The 24,813-nt window shown below is 39.7% G+C and overlaps 1 pseudogene; it reads left to right on the forward strand.

The window, feature by feature from the left end:
• The first annotated feature begins 258 nt into the window (after positions 1-258).
• LOC132270390 (probable glutathione S-transferase) lies at positions 259-24,363 on the forward strand (annotated as a pseudogene).
• The last annotated feature ends 450 nt before the right edge of the window (positions 24,364-24,813 follow it).

Genomic DNA, 24,813 nt, shown 5'->3' on the forward strand with positions numbered 1-24,813 from the left:
TCTGTTTATTGAATGATACATCATCTTTTATTTGTTTTTACATAAAACTTGTCTCTATGTGATGAATCAAGATCCATGTTTGCAAATCCTTCAAAAAGTTTTTAAAAACTTGCACGTTTCCCAACAAATTCAACATGTAAATGTTTTGGCATATAATATAATAAACAGGCACACATACATATACGATATATGATATACATACAGCCTCTTAACTCTAGCTTTATGCCCAAAGCAAGCTTGTCCATTGAACTTTCACAAATGGAAGAGGTGAAACTACTTGGAATATTATACCATAGTTCATTTAGTTACACAGTAATATTGGCTCTGAAACTATAGGGCATACCATAAGAAATTATGAATACATTGAAGAAGATTTGTCAATAAAAGTGCTCTTCTTCTACAACACAACCCAGTTCACAAGAAGATCCCAGTGCTTGTTCATGGTGGAAAACCAATTTGTGAGTCCTTGATCATCCTCAAATACATCGAATAGACAAGGCCACAAAACCCCTTGCTGCCTGCTGATCCTTATGACAGGGCCTTGGCTCGTTTTTGGCTCAAATTTGTGGAAGATAAGGTAAATATTTTCACTTTAATTACCTTTTTTTTTCATAAAAATTAATTTAAAATAAAAATATATAGAGTACTCAACATTTTAGGTTCTACATGTTAGGAATAACAATTTTTTTTTAAATTTTTTTAAAATTTTTTTTGTGAAGTAAGAAATAATATATTTAAACTAGAAAAATTTTAAAATATCAGTTTAAACTTGCCTCATTTTCTATTTCCACAGATAAATGGTACAATATACCTTCCAAAAAAATTAATAATAAAAAAATTAATGGTACAAGATAAGATATACTTTGTCCCCAAAATTCTTGGAGTGTTTCCTGAATCCTTTTTTCCTTATATAAGCCTTAGGACTAAGGCTTATATATGAAGCTGGTACTGGTGTGCTGTCAGCTTGATTTGACTTTTTGATCGGTTTATCAACTATACATCAACCTTCGCAATAGCACGAATCATTGTAAAATAGGGCTATTGGTCGGGTAAGTCGAACCACTAGGACTGCGCTAGTTTAAGGCAACCTAAGCGTCTAGAATTCTTATAGAGTGATGAGGGGTTTATAAAGGGTTTGTGTGTTTGTCACTAAGCTAGTAATTGAAGTGCATAAAACAATAAATTGCAAGGAAATTAAAGGAGTGAGATACAAGTAGAAAAGACTAGGGAGATGAATCCACACTACACCCTAAGTACATGCTAGATTAAGGCTAAATTGGGGAAGTACAATGTATAAAATGGTCACGGAATATATAGCAACACTAGATTACCATATACCCTTAGAGAAGTTCATTAAATCATTAAACAAGAATAATCCCTAAAAAATTAATACATTTGAGCTACCTAAACTAAAATGTAGCCTTCAACATACTCACTCAAGCAAGAACTATCAAGTTTGTAATCAAATGATAAAGCACATGAGGTAAGAAACTAGCATGACCCATCAAAGGAAGTTCCTAAGCAATGGACTATCCAGTTTCTCTATCAACATGCCTTGAAAATTATTCATAATCCTATCTCCATTGTCACCATGAAGAAGCAAGCATTATGATTACTACAAGAAACCATCTAAGACAAGATAAATCACTTACAACAATCATTTATAAACATTAGAATTCATTACAAGAAGTAATATGCTCTAGATTATGAAAAGACCAAAAATGATACATCTTAATCCCCAAAATAGATCCTAATCTAGAACATAAGCAAAAGGGGAGGCTTCATCACCTCCCTAGAAGAGGGTTTAGTTACCCATGGTGGCCCTAGATTGAAGAAGAAGCTTGATCCTCATCTCCATTTTCGAGCTCCCCTTTCTTGCTCCAAGAACTCTCCTTCCTTTGCTCTCTTCTCTCCCCTCTATCTTGCTAAAGATCAAAGATTCCTAATGTGTGGCCCTTGGGTAGCTTTTTATGCTCCAACAACACCCTCTCTCCTCCAAGGAACACCTCCAACCACTTCATAAAGAAGGAAGATGGCATTGAGGAAACCAATGTGCAAGTGGGCTGAAATGAGCCATTTCCGAAGGGCATTCTGCCTGATTTTCGAGCACTCACTTGGTGATCTCGAGCACTCTAACTTAGTGCAATGTGCAACATGCTCCTCTTGCTCAGCGCTGACCTATTTTGGTAAAACTGCTATAACTTTGTGCCCCGAACTCCGAATGATGAACCACTTGAAGATTTGAAGAGCTGATTTAGTGCTTTAAAAACTTCATGTTTTGATGAAGACCCAATTCTCAAGTGTGGTTGGTCGAAAATGGGGAGAAAGGCAGTACTTCAGTGCTGCCAGGCAGTTCTGCGCACCTCTGTTACGAAGGTCATAACTCTCTGCTCCGAACTCCGAATGATGAACCACTTGAAGATTTGGAAAGCTGATTCAGAGATCTAAATCTTTAATGTTATGATGGAAGTCTAGTTCTTGAGTTTGCTAGGTCGAAAATGGCAACAAAGCCCAGGTTCTACTGCTGCCAGAATTCAGCATTGGCACCTTTTGTTGCTCAAGATTCCACAAGGCCTTATTCGTGTTCCATTTTGGCCAATGAACCTGAAAATGCATAAAAACATCAAAATGAAGATAATCTACATAAATTAACATACAACGGACCTTACTAATGCAATTTAGGGCGCTTGAATATACAATATTCGGCGCTTATCACACCCCCAAACTTACATTTTGCTAGTCCCTTAGCAAAACTACAATGAATACTTCAATGAAAAGACAACCATGGGCATGCTACTACAAAAATATCATCCATGGTAAAATGAGATAGATACATAGCTCAAACACAACTTGAAACAGACAAAAACTGGAGATGGGGTCATTGGGAAAACTACCTTGCATATATGAAGCATTGATACAAAAATTGGCTAAATACATTTCCACATACATGCATCAACATCAAAGTCTATATAAATAACTCAATTATCATCTCTTGAATGGAAATCAACTCTAGCTTCAGTGAAAGTGAATTGGATTCTCAACATGTGGCTTTTACTTTCTTTTCCAATTCCAAAGCACAAGTTTTCAAATCATTGAATTCCCTTTTACATGAAGTCCCTAAGGCATGATTTTATTTTCAAGACAACTTTTGTTGCTTGTTAACAATTTATTTCAACACATAAGCGAAACATAGAATGGTTGTGCAATGCTAAAGTCCCTTAAGCTTTCTAACCAACCCTTGTAGCAAGCGTTAGGCCAACAACTCCCAAACCAGACGGCTTTAGGGTGTTAAGTGTAGAGACACTCCAAAGGACTTAATAGCTCAAGTTGGAAAGGCTACAAACTTCAGCTAACCATGTTTATTACAATTTTTTTGAATGACCGTGCAATGTTTAAGTCCTTTAAGCTTTCTAACCAACCCTTGTAGCAAGCGTTAGGCCAACAACTCCCAAACCAGACGGCTTTAGGGTGTTAAGTGTAGAGACACTCCAAAGGGCTTAATAGCTCGAGTTGGAAAGGCTACGAACGTCAACTGGTCATTTTTCTTTTCTTTTTTTTTTTTTTTTTTTTTTTTTTTTTTTTTTTTTTTGACTTAAATCATGCCAAAGATATTCATCTATCAGGTCCATCAAATCAGATTAACTAGGCCAAGGTCAAGGTTAATCAGCTGCATGCCTCACAGTTAAGTTTCCAATGTGCATCTGTGCATTGTGAAGCTTATAAGAGTGTAAATCCAGCAAGAATCTAATTGAAACATTTATACAGACTAGTTTGAATCTACATGATCATTTCAACTCAAATTTTTCTTTATTTTCAAAAATTTCAATTGCTTCTATACACAAGGTATTAAACATATGTTTCATCTCCGACAAGTATCAAGTTATACTATCATTGCTTAGCAAAAATTATGGAACCAAAAATATGCCAAGAATGCTTTGATGCACCCCCAAACTTAAACTACACAGTGTCCTCAATGTGGGACATGGATGCAAGTTAGAGACAAAAATGACAAAGAGTATAAAAGGAACAACAATACCCAGGGGGAGGAACGGCATTTTGAGACAAAAACCCCCAAACTTGAATTGGACTTCGCAACATGGAGAGCAAGATGAAGAACAAAAAGAAACAACCACACACAGCATTAATAGCACAAGCATAAATACAGAAAAAGAATGTAGCGAAAGTTAACAGAACAAAAAGAATTTGCATTGCAAAAAGAGTTTACATGATGACAAAAAGAGTTGTACAGGGATCATGTCGACTAGAGCAACCTATACATAGCAAATTCTTACAGTTTAAAAGGAAAACAAAAGATACAAGAGAAATAGTTACAGATGAAACAAAAAGAGAAGGTCCACACTCGCAACAAGCTACTGTCCAGAAGGTAAACGGGCGAGGATGGAATGGAGGAGAGATTGAGTCTTACGCCGTTCAGCGGAAGCCAAACGACGGTCCTCAGCAGCGACACGACGGTCTTCAGCAGCAAGACGACGATCTTCTTCAGCACGTGAAGAAGTCTCACACAGAGTCTAAGTGCACGCGGACAAAGAATTCTCAAAACGATCTAGTCGCTCATGAATACCGGCAATGGAAGCCCGGATGAAAGCCTGGTCCTGGTGAGAGTCGACCGGAGGCTCTACCCTCGCAGTGGCTGCGGCGGTGGAAACTGCCTCAGAAGGAGGAGGAGGTGGAGCGTGGATGAACAGGGGGGCAGGAGGCAGAGGGGTACTAGAATGGCTCAGAACATTGATCCACCGACGCTGGGTAAAAATTTTAATTTTGTCGCCTCTTGGTTCATGGGGAGGAACAACGAAACCCTTGTGCTGAAGGAGCCGAGTGATGAAAAACGGCAAAGGCAATTTCCGATTTTCAACTCGCGGAGCCCGTGTATTTTGAGCATCATGCCAAAACTTCATAAATGTGGTCCAAATGAGCTCTGGGATGGAGAACCATTGGCCTTGGTCCATGGCATATAAGGCTTGCAGAAAGAGGCCCCGACGCTCGGTGCTATGCACCAAAGGGCAGACATTGTGCTTGAAGACAGTGTCAATGAACCATAGGCGTTCCGGAAGATTGGTTTTGCGGATAAAAGACCGGGGCCGAGTAGGATCGTCAATAGTGCAAATGGCAGCGGCAATCTGCGCCACAGTTAATGTATCCGGCTCCTCATATAAAGGGAGATTCTCACGATTGACAATGTCATCGGGGCACTCAATGGGGCAACCAAAAACCTGAATGATGTCGGTCATAGTGAAAGCATAGGCGGTGCCATCAATGGATGTAGTGAGAGAAATGGGTGGCTCTTCAGGGCATTGGAGATTCTGGTAGAAGAGGCGCACTACACGGGGGTAGGCAACCCTGGCAAGGGGTGCGCAAATGTGTTGCAGACGCCGGTTAGTCAATTCGGCTACAGCCCACGAAGTTGTGGGTAGAATGTCAAAGGCATCCGTGAGCGGAAATGAGAGTTCGTAGTTGAGTTGTTTGCGATCCCAAGGATCACGTGGTCGCTCACGAGTGATAGCATGGGCACCTAAAGAGGGTCGAGGAGGGCGAGAAGGACCGACACGAGACATTTAGAGAGGTGGACTTGGTTGAGGAATTTCAGCGAACACCTGGCGTGCACCACAAAAGGGAGAAGGTGAAAATGAGTGGGGAGGAGGAGGAAACCCAAAATTTTTGACAAACAAACAAGCCCTATTATCAACAAACCAACAACAAAGCATCAACAGAACCAAACTCCAACATTACAAGCCCATCCTCCTTGTAAAACACCATGAATGAACAAAGGAAAAGAAAAACAAATGAAGAGGACACAAACCTGAATTTCAGGGTATCCGAGAGCAAGAAGGAAGGCAGGAAGAGGGAGGTGAGAGGATGGGGGGGTGGGGTATTGAGGTGAGTGAGAAGTGGTGTGGGTGTTGGGTTGAGGATGGGTGCTTGTGAGAGAGAGAGAAGGAGGTTGGGTGCCGGGAGGGGGAAGGTGGTGGGGTGGTGTTTGGTGTGTGGTTGGGGGGAGTGGGTTTTAAAAGAGGAAGGCTTGGTTCGAGCACTCGAAGTTGGACTTCGAGTGCTCTAGAATGGGGCAGAGAGTTGGGAGCCGAGGGGTGAGAGGACTCAATCAGCTGCGAGCACTCGAAGCTTGGGTTCGAGTGCTCGAAAATTTGGCAGAGAGGGTTGGGTGTGTGTTGGTGTGGGTTTTGTAGTTAGTGTGGGTTGCATGGTGGGGTGGTGAAGTGTGGAGGAAGGAAGGTGGTGGTTTTGGGTGCAGACAAGGCTGCATGGTGTGTGGGTGTGTTTGGTGTGGTGTGTGCATGGAGGAGGTGGGTTGGTGTGGGTTGGGGTTGAGAGGAGGTTGGTTGCTGGGGGAAGAAAGGTGGTGGGGAGCATGCATGGCTTGCATGCTTGGGTGGGGAGGGGTGGGTTGTGTGGTGGAGAGTGGAGAGTGGAGAAGTGGTTGGAGGGGGTTGGTTGAGGGGCATGCATGGGGTGGCTGAGAGAGGTGGTGCCGAGAGGTAAGTTGGTTAGGCGTAGGTGGGTTGTGGATGGCATGCATGCATGGGGTGTGCATGCATGATGTCGAGAGGAGATGAGGAAGGTTGTGTGAGTTGGTAGAGGTTGGGAGGTGGGTTAGTTGGTGGAGGTTTTGGGGCATGGGGGCGGCTGGGATGGTTGTGGTGGGTTGTAAATGCCGAGAGGGTGGTGAGCTTGGGGGTGGGATAGTGAGGGAGTTTGGTTTGGCATGCATGCATGGAGGTTGCATGCATGCATGGATGTCATGGGGTGTGCATGGAGTTTGGTTGGGCATGCATGCATGTGATAGTTGGTGGAGGTTTTGGTGCATGGGGGTGGCTGGGATGGTTGTCATGGTTGAGGCTGGGTTGGTGAGGAGGTGGAAGTTGTTTTGCATGGGTTGGGGTGGGGTGGTTGTGATGCAGACAAGGCTGCATGGTTTGTGTGAGGTTGGTGAGGTGGTGAGTGTTGGGTGTGTTGGCGAGAGAGAGATGGTGATGGAGATGGGTTGGGTTGGTTGAGGGGCATGCATGCATGGGCGTGCATGCATGCATGCAGGAGGGTTGAGGTTAGTGATTCGAAAGCTCTACATGGATTGAGGTGCCTGTGTTGGGTTGAGGTGCTTCGAGCACTCGCAAGGGGGTGGTCGAGTGCTCTGCATGGAGACAGTAGGCGCGGGTGGTTTGTATGGGGAGTTCGAGCACTCAGAAGAGGGAGCTCGAGTGCTCGAAATGAGAGCAGTGAGCTGGGTGTGTTGGGGCATGAAATTCGAGCACTCAAACTAGAATATAGAGTGCTCGAAAATGGCTCAGTATGTTAGGGTGAGCTCGACTGGGAGGACTGAAGCAAGGAGTGAAGGGAACAACATGCAAGACAGTGAGCACCATGGAAGTTGAAATTGTTGCAAAGGAATATGGAATGTGAGCAACATGGAAATGGAAGCTGTTCAAAATGGAGTCTATGCATGGAAATTCCATGCATTTGCATTTGCAATCTCATTCCATGGGAGACAGTGAGCACTATTGCATGCATTTTCATGCATGTTGATGTATTTGCAACATCATTCCAGGAATTTTGCAAGGTGGCGACTTGGAAATGCAATGGAATGGAATGGAAGAATTTCTGAAAATTTTCAAATTGTCTCATAATGCTTGAATGAACTGAAGAAAATTTTCAAATTGCATCATCTTTGGAGAATTTCCAGACTTGGAATGAATTTGAAAATTTTGGAAATGGTGAATATCTCTTCAATGCAACATCACACAATTCATGGAATTTTTTTTTTTTTTTTTTTTTTTTTTTTTTTCAAACTTTGCAATATCTAATGCATGGAAAAAATGCCAACTTTCAGAACATCACACAAAGCATGGGTGGATGTAAGAAAATTTTCAAACCTTGGCAACATCACACAATGCATGAATGAAATTTCTGGAGAAAATTTTTAAACTTGCAAATTCATTCCATTCCAATGCATGGGAAATTTTGAAAGTTTTGTTTTGAAACCTTGCAATTTTGCAACTGTTTAAACATCTCAAATGCATGAAGAATTTTGAGAAAATTTTCAAACTTTTTAGTAAAAATGAGAAAATATGCACATGAATCGCATTTGAAAAATCTAATGAAATTGCTAGAAAGCGATGGAGAATTCCGGGAATGAAAATTAGAGTTGAGAAAGTCTAAGAAAAATCAAATTTTGGGCTTTTCTAAACCGTTTCCTAGAAATTTTTTTTTTAAGGCACGAGCAATTTCAAAAAGAAGGAAGCTTGGAACATCGAAAGAATTTATTCCCTTGCTTTGCTAAATTTAATGTCGATAGCTAGACCAAGCTAGAGCAGGCACTAATCCTCATAAATTGGATCCGTCAAGGGGACTTCCTCAACTTTTCGGGTTAGAATTGTGCTGTCAATGCAAGGCTTAAGCCTTTGGCCATTTACCTTGAAGAGTGATCCACTTGCAGGATCATGAAGTTCGATTGCTCCATGAGGAAAGACGGTAGTGACAATGTATGGACCATCCCATCTTGACCGGAGTTTACCGGGAAAGAGTTTCAAGCGGGAATTGAAAAGCCAGACCTTTTGTCCCGGGGCAAAAGACTTTTTGACGATGTGTTTGTCATGAAAAGCTTTAGTCTTTGCCTTGTAAATTTTTGCGTTTTCATACGCGTCATTACGCAATTCCTCAAGTTCATTTAATTGCAACGCACGATTAGAGCCGGCTTGTTTGAGATCAAAATTGAACCTTTTTATGGCCCAATAAGCACGGTGCTCTAATTCTACCGGGAGATGACATGCTTTGCCAAAGACAAGTCAATATGGTGACATGCCAATGGGTGTCTTATAAGCTGTCCGGTAAGCCCAAAGTGCATCGTTTAGCCTTAATGACCAATCTTTGCGGTCCGGTCTAACCGTTTTTTCTAAAATGTGCTTAATCTCCCGGTTAGAAATCTCTACTTGACCACTCGTTTGAGGGTGGTAAGGTGTAGCAACCTTATGAATGACTGAATACTTAGCAAGGACGGATTTGAGATAACGATTTCGGAAATGAGATCCGCCATCACTAATGATTGCTCGGGGCGTACCAAAACGACTAAAGATGTGAGATTGAATGAAATGGATCACGACTTTATGATCATCGGTTTTGGTAGCCGCGGCTTCAACCCATTTAGACACATAATCTACCGCTACAAGGATGTACTCATAGCCATAGGAAGATGGAAATGGTCCCATGAAGTCAATCCCCCACACATCAAAAATTTCAACAATTAAAATGTTGGTGAGGGGCATCAAGTCTCTTCGGGACATGGATCCAAGTTTTTGACATCGTTCACACGATTTGCAAAAATTGTATGCATCCCGAAACAAGGTAGGCCAAAAGAATCCGCTTTGAAGGATTTTGTTAGCGGTCTTTTTGGCACTGAAATGGCCTCCACAAGCAAGAGTATGGCAAAAATTTAAAATGCTTGTGGCCTCGGTTTTAGGAATACATCGCCGGATGATTTGGTCCGGGCAATACTTGAATAGTTCCGGATCTTCCCAAAAGAAATGCTTGACTTGGGAGAAAAACCGGTCCCTCTCTTGTTTGGACCAATGAGCTGGAATTTTGCTAACCGCAAGATAATTTACAATATCCGCAAACCATGGAAGAGTAGAATGTGAAACTTGAAGAAGTTACTCATCCGGAAAGGAATCATGGATGGCTGCAAATTCTGAAGATTTCGCAGTAAGTAAGCGAGAGAGATGATCGGCGACAACATTGTCAGTCCCTTTTTTGTCCCGGATGTCAATGTCAAACTCTTGAAGTAAGAGGATCCATCGAATTAGGCGGGGTTTTGTCTCTTTTTTCGCTAACAAATGCCTAAGAGCGGCATGATCTGAAAAGACGATGACCTTGGAGCCAAGAAGATAAGAGCGAAATTTATCCAAGGCGTACACCACAGCTAGCAATTCTTTTTCAGTGGTGGTGTAGTTCAATTGGGCATCGCAGAGAGTTTTGCTAGCATAATAAATGACATGCGGAAGTTTATCCACACGTTGGCCCAAAACCGCCCCTAATGCATAGTCGGATGCATCACACATGATCTCAAAGGGAAGAGACCAATTAGGGGGTTTCATGATTGGGGCAGAGGAGAGGAGAATGCGAAGTTTGATGAAAGCTTCCATGCAAGCGTCATCAAAATTGAACGGAACATCCTTGGCTAAGAGATTACACAAGGGCCGTGAGATTTTGCTAAAATCTTTGATGAAGCGACGATAGAATCCGGCATAGCCAAGAAAAGAACGGATTTGACCGACGGAATTCGGAGGAGGAAGATTAGAGATTAACTCAACTTTTGCCTTGTCTACCTCGATTCCCCGCTTAGAAATGACATGTCCTAAAACAATGCCTTCTTGGACCATAAAGTGGCTTTTCTCCCAACTTAGAATGAGATTCGTCTCTTTGCATCTTTGGAGCACAAGAGATAAATTTTTGAGACACGAGTCAAAGGAGGAGCCAAATACGGAAAAATCATCCATGAAAACTTCCAAGAACCTTTCAACCATATCGGAGAATATGGACATCATGCACCTTTGGAACGTTGCCGGTGCATTGCATAGACCAAAAGGCATGCGTCGATAGGCAAAAGTACCAAAGGGACATGTGAATGTTGTTTTCTCTTGATCGTGGGGGGCGATGGCCACTTGGTTATAGCCGGAATAACCATCAAGAAAATAATAGAAGCTTTGGCCGGCTAACCTTTCTAGGATTTGATCAATAAATGGGAGTGGGAAATGATCCTTCCTAGTTGATGAGTTGAGTTTACGATAGTCAATGCACACACGCCACCCGGTGGTGGTTTGTTGTGGCACGAGCTCGCCCGCTGAATTTTCAACAACGGTGAGCCCGGATTTCTTGGGGACAACTTGTGTGGGGCTCACCCACTTGCTATCAGAGATAGGATAGATGATTCCCGCATCTAACAATTTGATTACCTCTTTCATGACCACTTCCTTCATGTTTGGATTTAACTGGCGCTGGACCTCTCTAGTAGGCTTTGCGTCATCCTCCATATGAATGCGGTGCATACAAATGGAGGGGTCAATTCCTTTCAAATCTGCCACTGTCCAACCAATAGCTTCTTTATGCTCTTGGAGCACCGCTAAAAGGTTGGTCTCTTGGTCTTTTCGAAGGTCCGAGGCAATAATGACCGGAAGGGTTTGCTTTGGACCAAGGAACACATACTTGAGATGGGCCGGGAGCGGCTTAAGCTCAAGTTGTGGCGGAGATAACAATGATGGGACCGGAGGAGTGGTGGAAAGTTGGGGAAGTGGTTCTTTTGGAATTTTCCAAGGAGGTACATCCATGATAGCATTAATATCAAGCAACGAATTGACTTCTTGAATGGCTTGATCAACATCAAAGTTTGAGAAGTCAAAATGGGACATGCAAGTTTCAAGGGGATCTTTGCTTAGGATGAAGGGGAGAGATTCTTCGACCACTTCATCGATGACATCCACAAGAAAACAATCATCCTCATTGGAGGGATGTTGAGTTGCATGAAAGATGTGGAGTTTGACTTGCATGTTTCCAAAAGCAATGTCCATCACCCCGGTTCGGCAATTAATTGATGCATTAGCTGTGGCTAAAAATGGCCTACCAAGGATCACGGGAATGTGCTTTTTTGGGTCATGGACCGGTTCCGTATCAAGAACCACAAAATCTACCAGGAAGTAGAATTTGTCCACTTTGATGATAACGTCCTCGAGAATACCTCGTGGATGCTTGATTGATCTATCGGCAAGTTGCAAAACCACGGAAGTCGGCTGAAGATCTCCCAAACCAAGTTGTAGGTAGACCGAGTATGGAATTAAATTCACACTAGCTCCTAAGTCAAGGAGGGCCCTCTCGATTTTGCTGTCACCAATGACACACGAGATTATGGGGGCACCCGGATCCTTATACTTCGGGGGAGTGCTGTGCTGAATGATAGCACTAACATTTTCAGTCAACCTCACTTTTTTTGGCAAATGATTTCTAGAAGTGCGCTTTTGAGTGCACAAATCTTTGAGAAATTTTGCATAGGGAGGGATTTGCTTGATAGCATCCAAGAGGGGCAAGTTAATCTTCACTTGCTTGAAAACTTCCCACATGTCTTGAATTTTACAATTCTTGTTCCCAAAATGTGTCGACTCTTGAAGACGTTGAGGAAAAGGAGTTTTTGGCTCATAAGTAGTTTCCACATTTGGGGAGACATGTGTGGGATTTCCGTGAATGGTATTTGGATAAGAATTTGGATTAGAAGAGCTTGAATTTGGATTTTTCAAAGGAGAAACTTCCTCACTTTTGTCTCCATTGACCTTGTTGTCAACCACTCTACCACTCCGAAGGGTGGTGATAGCTTGAACTTGTTCATGAGTCGGCCCACTCGGAGGAGGGGTTTCGTCAATCACATGCATTCCTCTAGGATTTTCAAAAGGTTGAGAGGGAAGCTTGCCCTTGTCCTTTTGAAGCAATTGATTCACCGAGTTAGCTATTTGGCCCACTTGATTTTCAAGATTAGCTATGGATTGAGTATGAGAGTGAACCATTTGGAGAGTAGGCTGCAAGGATGTCAAGAGTTGCTTGTTGGCATCCATTATTTGCTTATTTAATGATTCCATCATTTGCTTGTTTGCAGCTAGTATCTCGTCAGTTGGACACACAGGAGGTTGATTGGAGACATTTGGATTGTAAGGAGGACGGTAGCTTGAAGAGGCTTGGAAAGGTCTACCTTGATATTGAGAAGAGGGCTGATTTTGCCGCCCTTGGTTTTGGAATTGGGAATTCTGTGGGGCTTGTTGCCGCCACGAGAAATTCGGATGATCTCGCCAACCCGGATTGTAGGTGTTGGAATATGGATTGTTCCCGGGCCGCGAGAACATGGCATTAGCTTGCTCTTGGTTGGGACTAGGAAATTGCTCCGGTGTGGGGCAATCTTTCGAGAGATGGAATGGACTAGTACATGAAGCACAAACTGAACTTGCCGAATTTTGAGACAATGAAGGAGGAAGATGTGGTGCCATCAATTGGTAGAATTTATGAGCGATGGCATCCACTTGAGATGATTCCTCCCTTATTGACTTTGGTTGACAAGGGTTGGTGTTGTTTGGAGTGGTTGCGGTCGGAGCCCTACGAGAATTGTGTTGAAGTGAATTTTCACTCAAATTCTCAAGTAAGGTCCAAGCCTCATCCGCATTCTTGGACATGAACATCCCACCACAAGAAGAATCAACTATGAATCTATGGGTTTCGGTCAAGCCAGCATAGAAAGCTTGCACTAATTGCCATTTTGGGATCAAATGATGAGGACACTTCCGAAGAAGATCTTGTAACCTTTCCCAAGTCTCGTAGAGTTGTTCTCCATCAACTTGAGAAAAGCTTAGAATGGAACGCCTCATTTGGTTGGTTTTACTCACCGGATAATACTTCTTAAGAAATTCTTGTTGCAATTGAGCCCAAGAAGTAATAGAGTTGGGAGCGAGGGAGTTCAACCAATATTTTGCCCTATCCTTTAGGGAGAATGGGAAAAGATGGAGATGAAGTGCATTGTCCGGAAAACCTCTCAACCGGATGGTCGAACAGATTTCAAGGAACTCATCAAGATGCTTATATGGATCTTCATTATCAAAGCCATGAAATGATGGAAGCATTTGAATGGTACTAGACTTGATCTCATATTGAGCTGCATCGATGTTTGGCATCACTATACAAGAAGGAGAAGCATAGGTGGTAGGAATAAAATGATCTCTAAGAGTCATTGGTTCTACATTAGGAATTTCAGCCCTTTCATTCCCCGGATTTCCTACGTTATCCCCCATTATATTGAATTCAGTTTCAAGGTCCCTTGTAAGAGTGGGTTCCCTAAGGTTCCGTCTAAGAGTTCTTTCAAGTGAATTTATATCAATAGGTGAGTCAAGTGTGGGAAGAGAGAGTGACCTACGGCCAAACATCAACAATTCACAACAACAGCATCACAACAAATCTTTATCATCAACTCCATATACGATGTTCCCATTCTCCTCAATTATCAAGACAGAAAATAAATGGCCTCGACAAGGACCGATGCTTGAACACAAAATTAAAACAATAATATAGCCTCAACAAGGGCTTGCAAATGAATTAACTACTTCTAAGCTTAACACATGCACAAAATATAACAATGCGAAACTAAAAGGTCAAGAGGCTTACCTAGGGTCCTCTAGACTTACACTTTGCTAGCGTTCCCACGGCGAGAGTCGAGTCCCTAGAATCTTACAACATAAAAATGGTTAAACCACACGAGAAATATGCACAACACAATATTAACAATCACACTAAGTTTAACCCTAAAACTTTGGTTGCTAAACCGTATGCAAGTCCCCGGCAACGGCGCCAAAAATTGATCGGTTGATCAACTATACATCAACCTTCGCAATAGCACGAATCATTGTAAAATAGGGCTATTGGTCGGGTAAGTCGAACCACTGGGACTGCGCTAGTTTAAGGCAACCTAAGCGTCTAGAATTCTTATAGAGTGATGAGGGGTTTATAAAGGGTTTGTGTGTTTGTCACTAAGCTAGTAATTGAAGTGCATAAAACAATAAATTGCAAGGAAATTAAAGGAGTGAGATACAAGTAGAAAAGACTAGGGAGATGAATCCACACTACACCCTAAGTACATGCTAGATTAAGGCTAAATTGGGGAAGTACAATGTATAAAATGGTCACGGAATATATAGCAACACTAGATTACCATATACCCTTAGAGTAGTTCATTAAATCATTAAACAAGAATAATCCCTCAAAAATTAATACATTTGAGCTACCTAAACTAAAATGTAGCCTTCAACATACTCACTCAAGCAAGAACTATCAAGTTTGTAATCAAATGATAAAGCACATGAGGTAAGAAACTAGCATGACCCATCAAAGAAAGTTCCTAAGCAATGGACTATCCATTTTCTCTATCAACATGCCTTGAAAATTATTCATAATCCTATCTCCATTGTCACCATGAAGAAGCAAGCATTATGATTACTACAAGAAACCATCTAAGACAAGATAAATCACTTACAACAATCATTTATAAACATTAGAATTCATTACAAGAAGTAATATGCTCTAGATTATGAAAAGACCAAAAATGATACATCTTAATCCCCAAAATAGATCCTAATCTAGAACATAAGCAAAAGGGGAGGCTTCATCACCTCCCTAGAAGAGGGTTTAGTTACCCATGGTGGCCCTAGATTGAAGAAGAAGCTTGATCCTCATCTCCATTTTCGAGCTCCCCTTTCTTGCTCCAAGAACTCTCCTTCCTTTGCTCTCTTCTCTCCCCTCTATCTTGCTAAAGATCAAAGATTCCTAATGTGTGGCCCTTGGGTAGCTTTTTATGCTCCAACAACACCCTCTCTCCTCCAAGGAACACCTCCAACCACTTCATAAAGAAGGAAGATGGCATTGAGGAAACCAATGTGCAAGTGGGCTGAAATGAGCCATTTCCGAAGGGCATTCTGCCTGATTTTCGAGCACTCGCTTGGTGATCTCGAGCACTCTAACTTAGTGCAATGTGCAACATGCTCCTCTTGCTCAGCGCTGACCTATTTTGGTAAAACTGCTATAACTTTGTGCCCCGAACTCCGAATGATGAACCACTTGAAGATTTGGAGAGCTGATTCAGTGCTTTAAAAACTTCATGTTTTGATGAAGACCCAATTCTCAAGTCTGGTTGGTCGAAAATGGGGAGAAAGGCAGTACTTCAGTGCTGCCAGGCAGTTCTGCGCACCTCTGTTACGAAGGTCATAACTCTCTGCTCCGAACTCCGAATGATGAACCACTTGAAGATTTGGAAAGCTGATTCAGAGATATAAATCTTTCATGTTATGATGGAAGTTTAGTTCTTGAGTTTGCTAGGTCGAAAATGGCGACAAAGCCCAGGTTCTACTGCTGCCAGAATTCAGCATTGGCACCTTTTGTTGCTCAAGATTCCACAAGGCCTTATTCTTGTTCCATTTTGGCCAATGAACCTGAAAATGCATAAAAACATCGAAATGAAGATAATCTACATAAATTAACATACAACGGACTTTACTAATGCAATTTAGGGCGCTTGAATATACAATATTCGGCGCTTATCACTTTTGCTGAAGTGGCATAAACCACAACCACACTACATTAGCTCAGAAGGGGCACAGGTTGGTACTTGATACGAATGGTAATTATTTTTTCCTCCCAAATTAGGGTGAAATGAAATTAAAAAATAAAAAATAAAAAATAAAAAATCTTATAATTGTAGGAGTACAATAAACTCTCTCACATACATCTGATGTGGGAGAGTCCACTGTCAACTATAAGCAATGTCTAGCGTTGATCATTAGGATACTTCTAAAACGCCATGAATGAACTATAGGAAGTCACAACGTACGTCAAGTTTTGGCAAAATACCATAGTTTAGAGCTTCAAAACGGGATTTTTCTATCCTATAGGAAGCATGTCACAGGATTTTTGTTCATTATCTAAATGAACTCGGATTATACTCATATTTTAAATTTAGTAGTTTTTCTTGATTAGGTTTCTTTCTCTATTTTTCAAGAGTTTATTTTTTGGCTTATTTTCGAGTATTAGTATCATTTCAAGATTAGGTTTCCTTTTGTTATAAAGATTCATGTTGCAGTTAGTTTCTTTATGAATTTAGATTTTCTTTCATTATTAACATATATAATGCAGATATCAGAATCATTCAATCAACTATAAATACAACTATCAGTTTTTCTCTGATTTATGTCTTGTTTTGTGAATTCAAAACACCATCCTTTATGGATTCAAAGTAACCCGTTCCTTGTGAACAAATTTATCGCTTACGCTTACGTTACAAATACAAAAAAACACTAAACTAAACTCAAAATTAACAAAATGATAAGAGTGTCATGGAGATACCAACAACTACTCCTTCAAGCGCTTGAAAACCACAAACATTTTATGGTGATCAGGAAGATTTTCTTTGATCACCGGCACTTCCATAAAATTTTTTATCCATGCATGCAAGCACGGGAATGTGTGAGCTACAAGTAGCTTCAATCCTAATATGGCTTCAAAACTGCGAACCAGTAAGTAAACACTCCAAAGGATATGTCAACTATGCCAATCCACTCTCCACCGAAGAATTTCTTCTCTCCCAGAGCTTTTTCTAGTGTTTTTAACATTTATAAGATGTCCTTCATTGCATTTTCTTGTTCTTTTCCAGTGGTTCGAAACATTGTCCAAATTATAAGACCCTATGTGTAGAATTAATAATAAATTATTTGATTTATTCTATATGGAAACTTAACAAATTTTTAGTTAGGGAATAAGTCAAACTTAACATATACTATGATTTCAAAATTCTTGTTATCTTTTTATTTTGGGAAATCTCAAAATACATGTTTCATTCCAAAAATATTTGTACTAATTTTTTTTTTATAGCAATCCTAAACTATGCTTTTGACATTGATTTGATTAAATAAGTGTACCAATCATGGAGTAACCCTTTTATCTTTTAATAAAGATAAATTTGAAAATGCACCCTTATATTAGGGCTGCAACTCGGGCAGGTTGGACGAGTTTGAGGTATAACTGGACCCCAACTCACCATATGAAATGCTAAACCCAAGCCAAACATTAACCCTATCCTTAACCTTAACTACTTAACCCAAGCCCAACCCATCATTCTACTTTTAAATTCGGGCTTGCAACTCGGGCTTTGATTCCGGGTAAAAATTTTGGGTTAATTCGGGTTACTCATATGGCTAATTCTTACACTGAAAATTTAATATGATCTTAAATTAGTTTTAGATTAAATTACACTTTTAAAGACTTTTTGTAGATATTTAATAAATTGCAAACAAATTTTTAGAAAATTAATTCTCCTAAATGTTAACATACAATAAGTTAAGATTTAACAAAAGAAGTTGGAAAGAAAAAAAGTAATTATAGTTTAAATATTATATATAATGTATTTAAAACTAAAAATATATATGAAAATAATATTAGAATTCGGGTTCAGGTTGGCTCGAGTTGTTAACACTTTAATCCAAGTACAACCCTAATTAAATTTAGAAAAAATGCTTAAATTTTGGGTGCATTTTCAAATTAATGGTACAAGATAAGATATACTTTGTCCCCAAAATGTTTGAATTATTCTTGAGTGCATTTTCAAATTTGTCTTTGTTAAAAGATAAAAGGGTTACTCCATAATTGGTACACTTATTTGATCAAATCAATGTCAAAAGCATAGTTTAGGATTGCTATAAAAAAAAATAGTACATATATTTTTGGAATGAAACATGTATTTTGATATGTCCCAAAATAGAAAGATGATAAGAATTTTGAAATCATAGTATATGTTAAGTTTTACTTATTCCCTAACTAAAAATGTGTTTAGTTTCTATATAGAAGAAATCAAATAATTCATTATTGATTCTACACATAGGGTCCTCTAATTTGGACAATGTTTCGAACCACCGGAGAAGAACAAGAAAATGCAATGAAGGACAGCTTAGAAATGTTAAAAACACTAGAAAAAGATCTAGGAGAGAAGAAATTCTTCCGTGGAGAGTGGATTGGCATAGTTGACATATCCTTCAGAGTGTTTGCTAACTGGTTGGGAGTTTTTGAAGCTATATTAGGATTGAAGCTACTTGCAGCTCACACGTTCCCGTGCTTGCATGCATGGATAAATTTTTTTATGGAAGTGCCGATGATCAAAGAAAATCTTCCTCATCGCCATAAAATGTTTGTGGTTTTCAAGCGCTTGAAGGAGTAGTTGTTGGCATCTTCATGACACTCTTATCATTCTGTTAATTTTGAGTTTAGTTTAGTGTTTTTTTGTATTTATAACATAAGCGTAAGCGATAAATTTGTTAACGAGGAACGGGTTACTTTGAATCCATAAAGGATGGTGTTTTGAATCCACAAAACAAGACATAAATCAGAGAAAAACTGATAATTGTATTTATAGTTGATTGAATGATTCTGATATCTGCATAAATATATTAATAATGAAAAAAAATCCTAATTCATAAGGAAACTAACTGCAACACGAATCTTTATAACAAAAGGAAACCTAATCTTGAAATGATACTAATACTAAAAAATAAGCCTAAAAATAAAGTCTTGGAAAATAGGGAAAGTAACCTAATCAAGTAAAATTACTAAATATAAAATATGAGTATAATCCGAGTTCATTTAGATAATGAACAAAAATCTTGTGACATGCTTCCTATAGGACAGAAAAATCCCATTTTGAAGCCCTAAACTATGGTATTTTGCCAAAAAATGACGTATGCCGCGACTTCCTATAGTTCATTCATGGTATTTTAGAAGTGTCCCAATGAGCAACGCTAGACATTGCTTATAGTTGACAATGGACTCTCTCACATCAGATGTATGTGAGAGAGTGGATTGTACTCCTGCAATTATAAGATTTTTTAAAATTTCAATTCACCCTAATTTGGGAGGAAAAAATAATTACCATTCGTATCAAGTACCAACCTGTGCCCCCTTCTGAGCTAATGTAGTGTGGATGTGGCTTATGCCACGTCAGCAAAAGTCAAATCAAGCTAACAGCACACTAGTACCAGCTTTAAACAAAAGGACAAAATGACAATACTTGGTCAATGTTGGGAACCCATCAAAAGCAACTATTAATCGATGAGCCTTGAACCTCGATCTGACCAAGCCATAAATTATCGATCGATGGGCTTTGAACCTCGATCTGACCAAGCCACAAACTATTGATTAACAGGTCTTGAACCTCGATCCGACCAAGCCACAAACTGTCGATTGAGGGGCCTTGAACCTCGATCTGACAAAGCCACAAATTATCGATCAACAGGCCTTGAACCTTGATCTAACCAAGCCATAAACTGTCAATCAACTAGCTTTGAACCTCGATCAAACCAAGCCACAAACTATTGATCGAAGAGCCTTGAATGTCGACCTGACCAAGACATAAACTGTCGATCGACGTTCCTTGAACCTCGATCTGACTAATGCCACATTCTCCCAAGTAAAATAAACAACGAAAAGTAATGGTATGAGTCTTCGAGGCAGGGGAAATGCAGAAGGGACTTTGGAATGAAGGATGGAAAATTAGCTAAGTCTTGCTAAGGCAGTACCCAATTTGAGGATAAGAGTGGGACACAGGCTGAAGTAAGTACAGAAACCTTTACAACTAGCCCCATTTAAGTCATTCAAGGAAAAGCGTACACTTGGCAGGAAAATCAAAGGAACAAGGATTAGGGCATCATGATCCATAAAGGGACATGGGCCTGACTCATCTAATCCAGAGGCCCAACAAATACCACCTGAATGACTTAAGGACTATAAAAAGGTAGCAAAAAGGTAGAAAAAAGGGCATAAGAATTTCGAGGCTCTAACCATACTCCACACTTCGTCTTCTCTACTATCGTTTCAATCCTCAAATTGGGCTGGTTCTCTCTCCCTCAATCCACTCTTCTGTATTCCTTATATTATTTGGTGATATATCCTGGATATTTTGATCTCTTAGTTATCATCGAAAAATAGATTCATTGATCGCACTATCGAATGTTTTGAGGGCAGCAATAAAATGGACCTAGTTGATATTTGCATCCAAGGCATACTACAGGTTTACAAGCTTCACTTGGTCAATATACATATTACAAGCTTCGTCGAGCTCAAGACTGCAGCTAGGAATCTTAAGGATCTCAAGCTATCCCCTTCTGCTAAGTGTGAGACTCAAAAGTATGAGGCCCCAAAGTTTGAGGCTCCAAAGGTTTCTAATCGAAGGCCAATGCCCACAGCTGCCCTTGAAGAGTGTAATACACCTAATTTCAAAAGGGATAAAAATGGAATTTAAATTTTATTTTTGTGCATTTTAAATTGATTTTGTATCTATATGCTTATGTGTCCAATTGTTTGTTTATTTTAATTAAGGGTGTAATTAATTGTTTTATTTATTTTATATGTTTTAAGTGATTCGTTGCTTGCTTATTTGATTTAATTAATGGGTTTTATTAAATTAATTATTTATTAAGTATTTAATTTTTTGAACAGGGTAATTATGTAATTCTCATTAACTGGGGTTTTAGATACATTTTAGTTAGGGTTTTTGGAGCCGTCTCGTAAGCATCTGATATGTATCTAAACTGGGTTACTTTGTGGGCCGACGAAGTTAGGGCTCTGTGGATTAGGGTTTTAATCTTGCAATTATAAATACCTCAGTATATGTTAAACCTAGGGTTACATATTGTCGTAGCTTTTACACGGAAAAGTCTGCCAATTAGAGAGAGTTACAGAGAGAGTTTTGGTGAGAACAGAGCTGTTTGTGAGAATTTCGACTGGGGTTCCAAGGTTTAACCAAGGAGAAGGAAGGAGCAGAGGTTCTAGGAGGTTAGACAAGTTTCAGTGGATGTCGAAAAAACTGATACCAACAGCAACAAGGGTTTGTTTGCAAACCTATTCAGGCAAGTTCTATCTTCCTCTTTCCCTTTGAGCCGTGTTCTGTGCACCTAGATATGCTCTAGGGTTTTAAGGAAATTGAAAACTAAATCATTCATGTATGTTATACATCAAATTAATCATATGTATGCTTTGAATTATTTCTGTGATGATTTCTGCAATATCTGTTACAGTGCATGCAAGTTGGTTCAGTTTTATGTCCTTTAAGCATGAGGGTTCTTGTCGTAGTTTTGTCTCTGTTTTTTTATTGCAACTACTGTAAACTAAGTATGGAAAGACTATGGGAGTTATGTAAATCTCATAGGAAGGTTGCTATTTCTATTTTAGATCTCTGTTGCATTTAGCTTCATTGTAATCTATGCATGAGGTTTCAGTTTTTGCACAAGTTTACTTCTGTTAATTGATTTAAATTGCTATAATCAAACCTTGGGGATGCTATCAAGAGGGTATTAGATCCTTTAGATCAGTTTAAGAAACAAGCAGAGGGGTAGGAATTGATTGGAGAAGGAGCAGATTGACGGAAACGGAGCAGGGATGAACTGGAGGCTCTCAAGAGGGAGAGAGCCGGCTCTAGAAAGTCAAGAGCCGGCTCCCCTTCAGCAAGAGCCAGATCCTAGGGAATTGGAGCCGGCTCCAATAGGAGAAGAGCCGGCTCTTCCATTCCAAGAGCCGGCTCCAATTTGTTTTACGTCCAGAAAGTGTTTTCTAGGGCTCTGTTTGGTGTTTTGAGCACTGTTTGAGCTTCTGAGTGATTCTAATGAACTGTAGGGACTTAACAGAGGATCTAAGTAGTTAATTTTAAGTGTTATTAAACTTATTGTTGCATGGTTTAAGTCTTTAAGACAAAGGATGAAGCAGTGTAAAAATATACAACGGTGTATGCTACTAACAGAGAAAGGAACTAAATGGCTTGATTAAATTTTAGAAATTTAATAAGACTTCACGGGGGGATTAAATAGTTAATTTTGGGTGTTATTAAGACCCTAAATTGATTTAAGGTTAATTCTAAATTAACGGACCAAACTGTATAACACTTATGTACATTGTATACGGTTAGTGGATAGATGAAGTTTTAAATACTTAAGCTTATTTTTAGGCATTCCGATGGGATTTAATATATTTATAAAATGGTTTTAAATATATTATAGGGTCATTGATGTGTTAGATGTGATCTATGCAGCCTCTGGATGTTAGTTGTTGATTTATTAAATCATCTCCTGCAACTATATGGTTAATGGTTTGGATTTAAATTGCTGAAACATTTAAAAATCTTCTGTAATTAATTGGATATTGGTTTTAGATTTTAAATTACTGTACTATCATTCATAGTCTGTAATTTACATGGTTTTGGTTTTAAGTTGTTGAAATACTAAATACTATTCTGCAACGATGTGGATGGTTGGTTTTGGACTATAAATTACGTGCTTATTATTTATGCCTTGTAATTTACCTGGAATTATGTATTGGAACATAATTGCTGAATTCTTATACTTAATTCAGTCAATTCTTTGGAATCATATATTGGATTATAATTGCTGAATTCTTATATTAAATTTGACCAATTATTTGGAATTATGTATTGGATTTTAATTGCTGAATTCTCACATTAAAATTCTGTCAATTATCTGGGTTTGGTTTTGCATTGTAAATTACTTGCTTATCATTTGAATGTTGTAATTTACATGGATATGGAGGATGGTATGCACCGGTATGGGACGGTGGCATACTAGGTATGGTTTAGCTCAAAATGCTAATTCCTACCTTATGGATTTTAATTGGTGAACAGTATGACTGGTTCTATCAATTATATGGACTTTGTGGATTGTATGCACCGGTATGGGACGGTGGCATACTAGGGACAGACTGATTTAAAATACTAAGTCCTACCTATTTTGAAATAAGGGAACGAGTTGTTAAATAAATCCTCGTTATATATATATAAGTCGGTATGGTTGAATACGCCGAATGACTTATTGGATTTCTTGTGAATGGTTAGGAACGAAGTTTAGATATATATGTTTATGGTACCACGAGTTGAGCTTGAGTCTCAAACTTGTTGGTTAGGGTGCATATATGCAGTGGATGTTTAGCTGGTTATAGTAGGTTGGGTGTACCCTGTTAGGTCTAGGTACTCATGCCCACCTTTGGGTGCGTATTCGCATGTTGCCTTCTATTCAGGTTGAGATCCCTACTGTAGTTCAGTGAAGGTCCCATAGTGTGGATATATATATGTATAGACTAGATAGATATTGTGAGGTATCTATGGTGTATTTGCGTATCGGGTCACTGTATGGATTGCAGTTAGATTAGAACTTGCTTGTGGGCCTGACCCACCCTTTTATTATTTTTTTCAGGTGTTCATCAGTTCTGGGCTGTAGAGCTTGATCGTGCTGAGCAGATACAGTTATTCACTCTACTGATGGCGTAGGATTTTATTTCATGTTAAGACTTGGGTTTTGTTCCATTCTTTTGAGTACCATTGGATATTTTAGGGGTCCACTAGATGGATTCCCGAGTTGTATAAATTGGAGAACGATTTCCATTCGTGGTGGATCAGTTGTATCAAAATAGTTTTAATTATCAATGAAATTATTTATTCTGAGGTTTTCAATTATTGGATTATCATTCTAGGTTCTTTTCAGCAAAATTTTATTCATTCTTGTTTTCTATATTGTATTCTGTGTTCATTAAATTGCTAATTGTTTTGATATCCTCGGGTAATCGGGCGTGGGCCTGGCCAACCCGCATCCGAAAATCCGGGGGTATCACAAAGAGCGCCTACGAAAACGGTTCGACAAGGCCCTTCAACCGAAGCTCATGGGAGAAGAGGCACCACCTTTCCCCGTCTGCATTGAGGAAGTGAGAAACACGCTTGCCTAGTGAGTTAAGGGTGGCACTGTTGTGTTACCAACCCCACATAGAGAGCCCACCCCAGTAGACAGGGCTAGAGATGATTTATGCGCCTACTACTATAGCAACACTCATCCCACCATTAGCTGCTGGGGACTGTGCAGACTGTTCCAGTGACGAATGGCAATAGGCGACCTAGAGGTTACCCTTCACAAAAATGTTTGTAGATATCCATACCCCAACCATCGAGCAGGAACCATCTCTTGTTACGATGAGTTCGAAGAAATAAATCCAGACCACAGCGCAGAGCCATCAAGCTTAGAGGTGAGCACATACCTTGTTGTAGCCACAGCCAAAACCATGCCAACTGGCATGAAAAAGGTTCTCTCCTTTACAGATGTAAAGGTTCTCTCCTTTACAGAGGCAAACAAACAAAGCTAAGGGACGTAAAATAGGCCACTGTATGTTTTAGCCTCTATT

Source organism: Cornus florida, unplaced genomic scaffold (genome assembly GCF_030987335.1).
Source record: "Cornus florida cultivar Cherokee Brave unplaced genomic scaffold, ASM3098733v1 CherokeeBrave_3.0.0_Hap2_Chr01, whole genome shotgun sequence".
Classification (NCBI taxonomy): Eukaryota; Viridiplantae; Streptophyta; class Magnoliopsida; order Cornales; family Cornaceae; genus Cornus; species Cornus florida.